This window comes from Orycteropus afer, unplaced genomic scaffold, assembly GCF_000298275.1.
Source record: "Orycteropus afer afer isolate SDZICR_OR568_19922 unplaced genomic scaffold, OryAfe1.0 scaffold00007, whole genome shotgun sequence".
Lineage (NCBI taxonomy): Eukaryota > Metazoa > Chordata > Mammalia > Tubulidentata > Orycteropodidae > Orycteropus > Orycteropus afer.
This window is the reverse complement of record NW_006921594.1, coordinates 26,161,839-26,167,967: the sequence shown is the minus strand read 5'-3', so window position 1 is coordinate 26,167,967 and position 6,129 is coordinate 26,161,839.

Genomic DNA, 6,129 nt, shown 5'->3' with positions numbered 1-6,129 from the left:
GAGTGGCTGGTTGGTTTTTACCAATGACCAGCAGCCAAATGCCTTATCCACTATGCCACCAGAGTTCCATATATATAATATCTTTATATGTGGGTTCTGCCTGGGAAAACTATGGTGGTGATATCTTAATAATAATGTGATGACCAGTGAGAGTATACCAGAACAATCTAAGGAAAAATAGGCAGAAAGAAAAGAATGAGAAACAGATGTTTATATTATAGTTAGGGTTATATAAAATTTGGTGTGGGTGTAATACAACACAGATACATGTAAACACTAGCATTGAGACTGAAAAATCAGTTGCGACCAGGTAGTAAAGGCTCTATTTTGTAGACAATGAGTGATGCTAGAAGTTTCAAAACAAAAGGAAGGACTGATATTAGGACAGAATATTAAAAGATAAAATTGTAAGATAGTTAAGGAGTACTAAACCAAACCAAACTCACTGCCATCAAGGTTTTTCCGACTCATAGTGAGCCCCATTGGTTTTCCAAGGCTGTAAATCTTTATGGAAGTAGATCTTCATTCCATGTAACAACTGGCGGGTTTGAACCACTGACCTTCCAGTTAGATACTTCCTTATCCACTGCACCACCATAGCTCCTTTATGGAGTACTATTGCAAAACATTTGCAAAAGAAATAACATAACACAAGTGACCAGGATTCTACAGCAGCCTCACTACTGAAGAAAATCCATTCAAGCAGGTTCAGGTGGCTACTGGAATGTCCCTAGTATGTGTCTAAGGAGCTGAAGTAGTCTTGGTTTTCCATGTAGTGGGCAGTCAATGGGCACTATATGGAAGTCCACTATTTGACCCAGAGAGAGAGATTTATAACTAATTCTGATTCTTCATTTGAAGAAGGTACTGATGGCTCAATGATCTAGAGTACATTTAAGTAGGTTTAGACTCCTTATGATGTACTTATTACACAGAAATCAATTCTTGGAATCTTTTTTAAAATCTCCTTGTTTCTCAGAAGTGGCTTCCAAGAATTTTCTCAACATTTCTGCCACCCACCTACTCAATAACATTCATGTGGCTAATTCATTTTACAAATCTATTTCTGATTGCTGTTGTTAGTGCCACTGTGAACATGTAAAACAAACATGCATGCTATCTCTCCATTTATAGCAGATATCTATTTATGACAAGAATTGAAAAGCAAATTTGCATTTCAATTATAACTCAGAGTCATGCTGGCAAAGTTGTTCCTCTTGAGAGATTAAAACACCTCTCTCTCCCTGCACTGACTTATTGATTTAATCTACACTCATCACATAGGGAGAGCAAAATGGCAAGATGGGTGCCTGAGAGAAGAGCTACTAGCAAATCTGGTTTTATAATAGCTAGGATGGCTTTTTCCTTCCCAGATAACCAGTTATCTTTAAGTATCTTTTTTAATGAATTTTATCGAAATATAATTTGTGCACAGTGAAGTACACAAAACTAAAGTGATATGGGTCAATGCATTTTTTTTTTTTTTTTTTGCAGTGTTCCCTCTGCTCCCTCCTACCCTTGGCAACCAACAAAGAAAGTTTCCCTCTATATATAAACCTTTCCTTCACCCTCCACAACAAACCAATACTATATTTGTCCTTCTGTAATTGACTTTTTTTCACTCAGCATAATATCCTCCAAGTTCATCCATATTATGTGGTGTTTTGCAGACTCTACATTATTCTTTAGTGCTGCATAGCATTCCATTGTGTGTATGTACCATAATTTGGTCATTCTTCCATTGATGGGCACGTAGGCTGTTTCCATCTTTTTGTTATTGTAAATAATGTTGTGATGAACATGGGTGTGCATATATCTGTTCCTGTCCTGGCTCTCACCTCTCTAGGATATATACCCAGTAATGGGATTGCTGGGTCAAATGGTATCTCCAATTCCAGCTTTCTAAGGAATCGCCATGCTGCTTTCCACAGTGGTTATATCACTTCACATTCCCACCAGCAGTGTATGAGAGTCTCAATCTCTCCACATCCCTGCCAGCATTTGTTATTTTTTGTCTCGTTGAACCTTGCCATCAGTGCTGGGGTGAGATGGTACCTCATTGTTGTTGTGATTTGCATCTCTCTGGTGGCCAATGACCATGAGCATCTCTTCATGTATTTGCTGGCTGCCTGAATATCCTCCTTGGTGAAGTGTCTACTCATGTCTTCTGCCTATTTTTCAATTGGATTGTTAATTCCTATGCTGTTGACACATTGGAGTTTTCTATAAATCTTAGAGATAAGTCCCTTGCTGGATATGTAATTATCAACAAGTATGAATTTGTGCTGTCATTTTTGTTATGTGCTTTTTCGTGGTGTCGATTTCTTTGCTCTGTATAATTTTCTGTGCTGAGCTCGTTTTATGAATTGTGTTATCACTTCCTTCATTGCTATAGTTTTGGTATTTGCTAAATATTTATGCTGGTCCTCTTTTTTTTCTTTTTTTTTGATGTGAAGATTTGTCATTTTTTCTTTGATGTTACCCTGTGATTTATAGTTTTCTTCCCAAGTTTAGAACAGTCCATTCTACTTTGCAGTTGTCTCGACTTTCCTGTAGAGGTTCTGTAACTACATAATTTTTTTCCCTCTTTTTGGTTTGTAGTTGTCCTCATTTTTCAATTGATATCTCTAGTCCTCTGTTTACAATCTTACAGGCTTATTTACTTTGGATACTTCCATAGCTGGGTTGGTTTCCAGGTTATGTCACCATGTGTGTTAATGATTAGTTGTTGTTTGCTATTGTTCCTTCTCCGTCCAAAGGACTCCCTTTAGCATCTCTTGTAGGATTGGTCTGGTTTTAACAAATTCCCTTAATTTCTGCTTATCTGGAAATGTCCTAATGTCACCATCATATTTGAGGGACAATTTTGCTGGGTACATAATTCTTTGTTGGAAATTTTTCTCTTTCAGGGTTGTATATACCATCCCATTGTCTTCTCGACTGCATGGTTTCTGCTGAGAAATCCGAGCTTAATCTTATTGGTTGCCCCTCATAGGTAACTTCATTTTTCCCATGCTGCTTTCAGGATTTTTTCTTTGTCTTTGGTTTTAGTGAGTTTGATGATGATATGTCTTGGTGATTTTCTTTTGGGGTCTATCCTGTTTGAGGTTCGTTGGACTTCTTGAATGGATATATTCTCACCTTTCATCACACCAGAAAAATTCTCTTCCAACATATCTTCAAAAATTTTCTCTGTGATTTTATTTGTCTCTTCCTGTTCTGGAATTCTGATGACACATAGGTTATTCCTTTTGATGGTATCCCACATGAACCTTAGGCTTTTTTCATTTTGTTTTGATCTTTTCTCTGATTGATTGCTTTCTAAAGAAGCATTGAGATATTTGTGGTCAATCTCACTAATTCTGTCTTCCTTTGATTCAATTCTACTCCTTTGCCCATTCAATGTCTTATCTATTTCTGAAAATTTAGTATTAATCTTCTGGATTTCTACGTGGAGGTTTTGTAACATTTCTAATTTTTCATTTATTTTGTCATTTTGTTCTTGTATTGTCTTTCGAAATTGTTTCATGGTTTTCTCTGTGTTTTCCTCAATTTTGTCAGTGTTTTCTTCGATCTGTCTCTTAATTCATTGAAGATTCTTTTGAATTCCTTATTAGGGAGCTCCAATGTTGTGTCTTCTTCTGGGATGTGTTTTGGGTCTGTATCCTTGTCCCTTGTTTCTCCTGCTTTATCTTGGTTCTTTGTGTGGACTGTTATGTTCTGTTGTCTCCAAGGCATTGTCACATTTTTGTGATTATATTTAGTTGGTGATTGTATGTTAGAGTGACTTGCCCATGATTTTTGTTTTCTTTGTTTGTATGTTATCTGCATTTTGTATGCTATCTATTTTGATCCTTGTTTGTACATTATCTATGTAAGCAGGGTACTGTGCTGTGCTCCTCTTCACTAGTTGGCAGCACTTATACTCACCACCTGTCTCCTATCCCGTTGTCAGCCTCTCATATGTCCCTGTCGTCCTTGGAAAACAGAGCCTATTCTTAGGTCCCTGGAATCCAAATGAGAGTTCTGTCACTTTCAAATCCAAAATGGCCACCATTTGTAAAGATTCAAAATGGCTGCACCCTCAGTCACTTTAAATATCCAAAATGGCCACCCTTGTAAACATTCAAAATGACTGTGCCTTTGGTCACTTTAATTATCCAAAGTGGCCACTGCTTGTAAACAATCAAAATGGTTGCACTCTCCAGACAGCCAAAAGTCCACAGCTCAGGTTGTCCTCCTCCTTGCTGTTTCCCTTCCTAGTCTTAGGCCACCAGCACAGTCTTCCATGTAGCCCTTGGTGACCAGTGCTGTTCTTTAGGTCAATTCTCAGGTCCCAACACCACTTGGAAATATTCAGGTTGTTGGTTCCATCAGAGTAGCTGACAGTCCACTGTTCTGATTGTCTCCATACTCACTGTTTTCGGTCAGGTTTTTCCATTAGTTGGTGCCTAATCCACTTCTGTATACTTACGTTCAAAGCTCAGGGCTCCAGGATTATCTTCTGTATCTCTGCCAATTGGTTTCTCCTTTCTTTGTTGAAGAGGGTCTGTTTAGCTTGTCTGCCTACTCTTCCATCTTACCAGAAATCTATCTTCAAGAATTTTCTGGTAGTTGGATTCTTTTTTTTTGGATTTGTACCTCTTCACACTCTGATTACGAACCCTTGGGTTTCTGCAGTGGTATTACTGTGGAAGTAGATTGCCCAATCTTCCCTCTGAGTAGTGGCTGGTGGATTTGAACCACCAGCCTTCTGGTTAGCAGTCAAATACCTTAGGCATTACATCACCAGAGCTCACAACTAAAGCAAAGGGAAGAGAATTAGAGGCATTGTTCTCTATCAGTAGATAATTCAGTCATATTTAGTGGGTAGGATATAGAATATTATTCTACCTTTTTGAACAAAAAGTAATTTATAATAAGTATGAGTAAGAAATTGGTTACTTGTTAGAATTAAATATATTGAAACAAGTATAGATATAAAAATGTATTTTGTGTTTTCATTCTAAAAACTTTTGTTTTTAGACAGGTAGAAAATTATATTGAACCGTTGCATAGTGCCTAAGGCAGTTGACTGTTAACCAGAGGGCTGGCAGTTCAAATCCACCAGCCACTCCTCAGAAGGAAGATTAGGCAATCTACTTCCATAGTGACGAGGGGTCTCTATCAGCTGGGTCCTACTTGACAGCAGTGAGTTTGATTTGGTTGGTATTTACTACAAACAAGGGAGTCATGGTTTATAGCATAGTCCCAGAATATGTTAATTATCTGTGCTATGTTTGCTCTAAGATGCTAATTTTTATTAAAAAAAATGTGTAAGTTCTTAAATTTTCTTTTTCTCCCATCAATATTGAAATTTGTGTATTTTAATCATATGTAGAAATGTTGGAAAATGGAAATCATACTTGAAGGAACTTTCTTGTCTTAGAGATTAAGACATGTTTGATGTTCACCATTAATCTTTAATTAAAAGTAACATTTTATCATGTAAATATTTGAATGTATTATATCTTAAATTGCTCATAGAACAGAGAAGATTTAAGCTTTACCTGTTTTTTTCTTCCTTTTTTCACTATGTGTCAGTTACTCTCTACAGACTTTAATACCTAGGCTCTGAGAATGGTGTGCCCCAAAATGAGATCAGAGAATGGCAGCTGTGAGATTGATGGCATTTATCTCTCTTACCCCTGCCCACCTTGCTGTGGCCTGGAAGTTCCTTTCAGGTAGCCCTTCTTCTACAGCTTCAGATCTCACCCAGCTCTGGTAAAATCGCTTCCTTTCTTGGCACTTCAGGTGTGGAACTGGTAGTGAATTCTAGTCTATGAGTACCTTACCACCTGCTAATGGTGGCTTTATCCCTGCCCACACTTTTATAAATAGCCCCTTAATTAAATGCTCTCCAGTTAAACACATTTGAGTGTGCCTCTCTCCAATAACTAGGATGCTGCCTAACATAGTTACTGGCATCTGGAATGGCCCCAGGGAATACCTCCTGTAATTGAGATTCTGGTATTGGATTGATCATCTACTTGATGAGCACATGGTCAACCACGTGCCAGAAAAGATGAGACATGCTGGTAATCCCTAGTATTCAGTGAGCATCATCATTATTAAATTTATCAAGGGGGG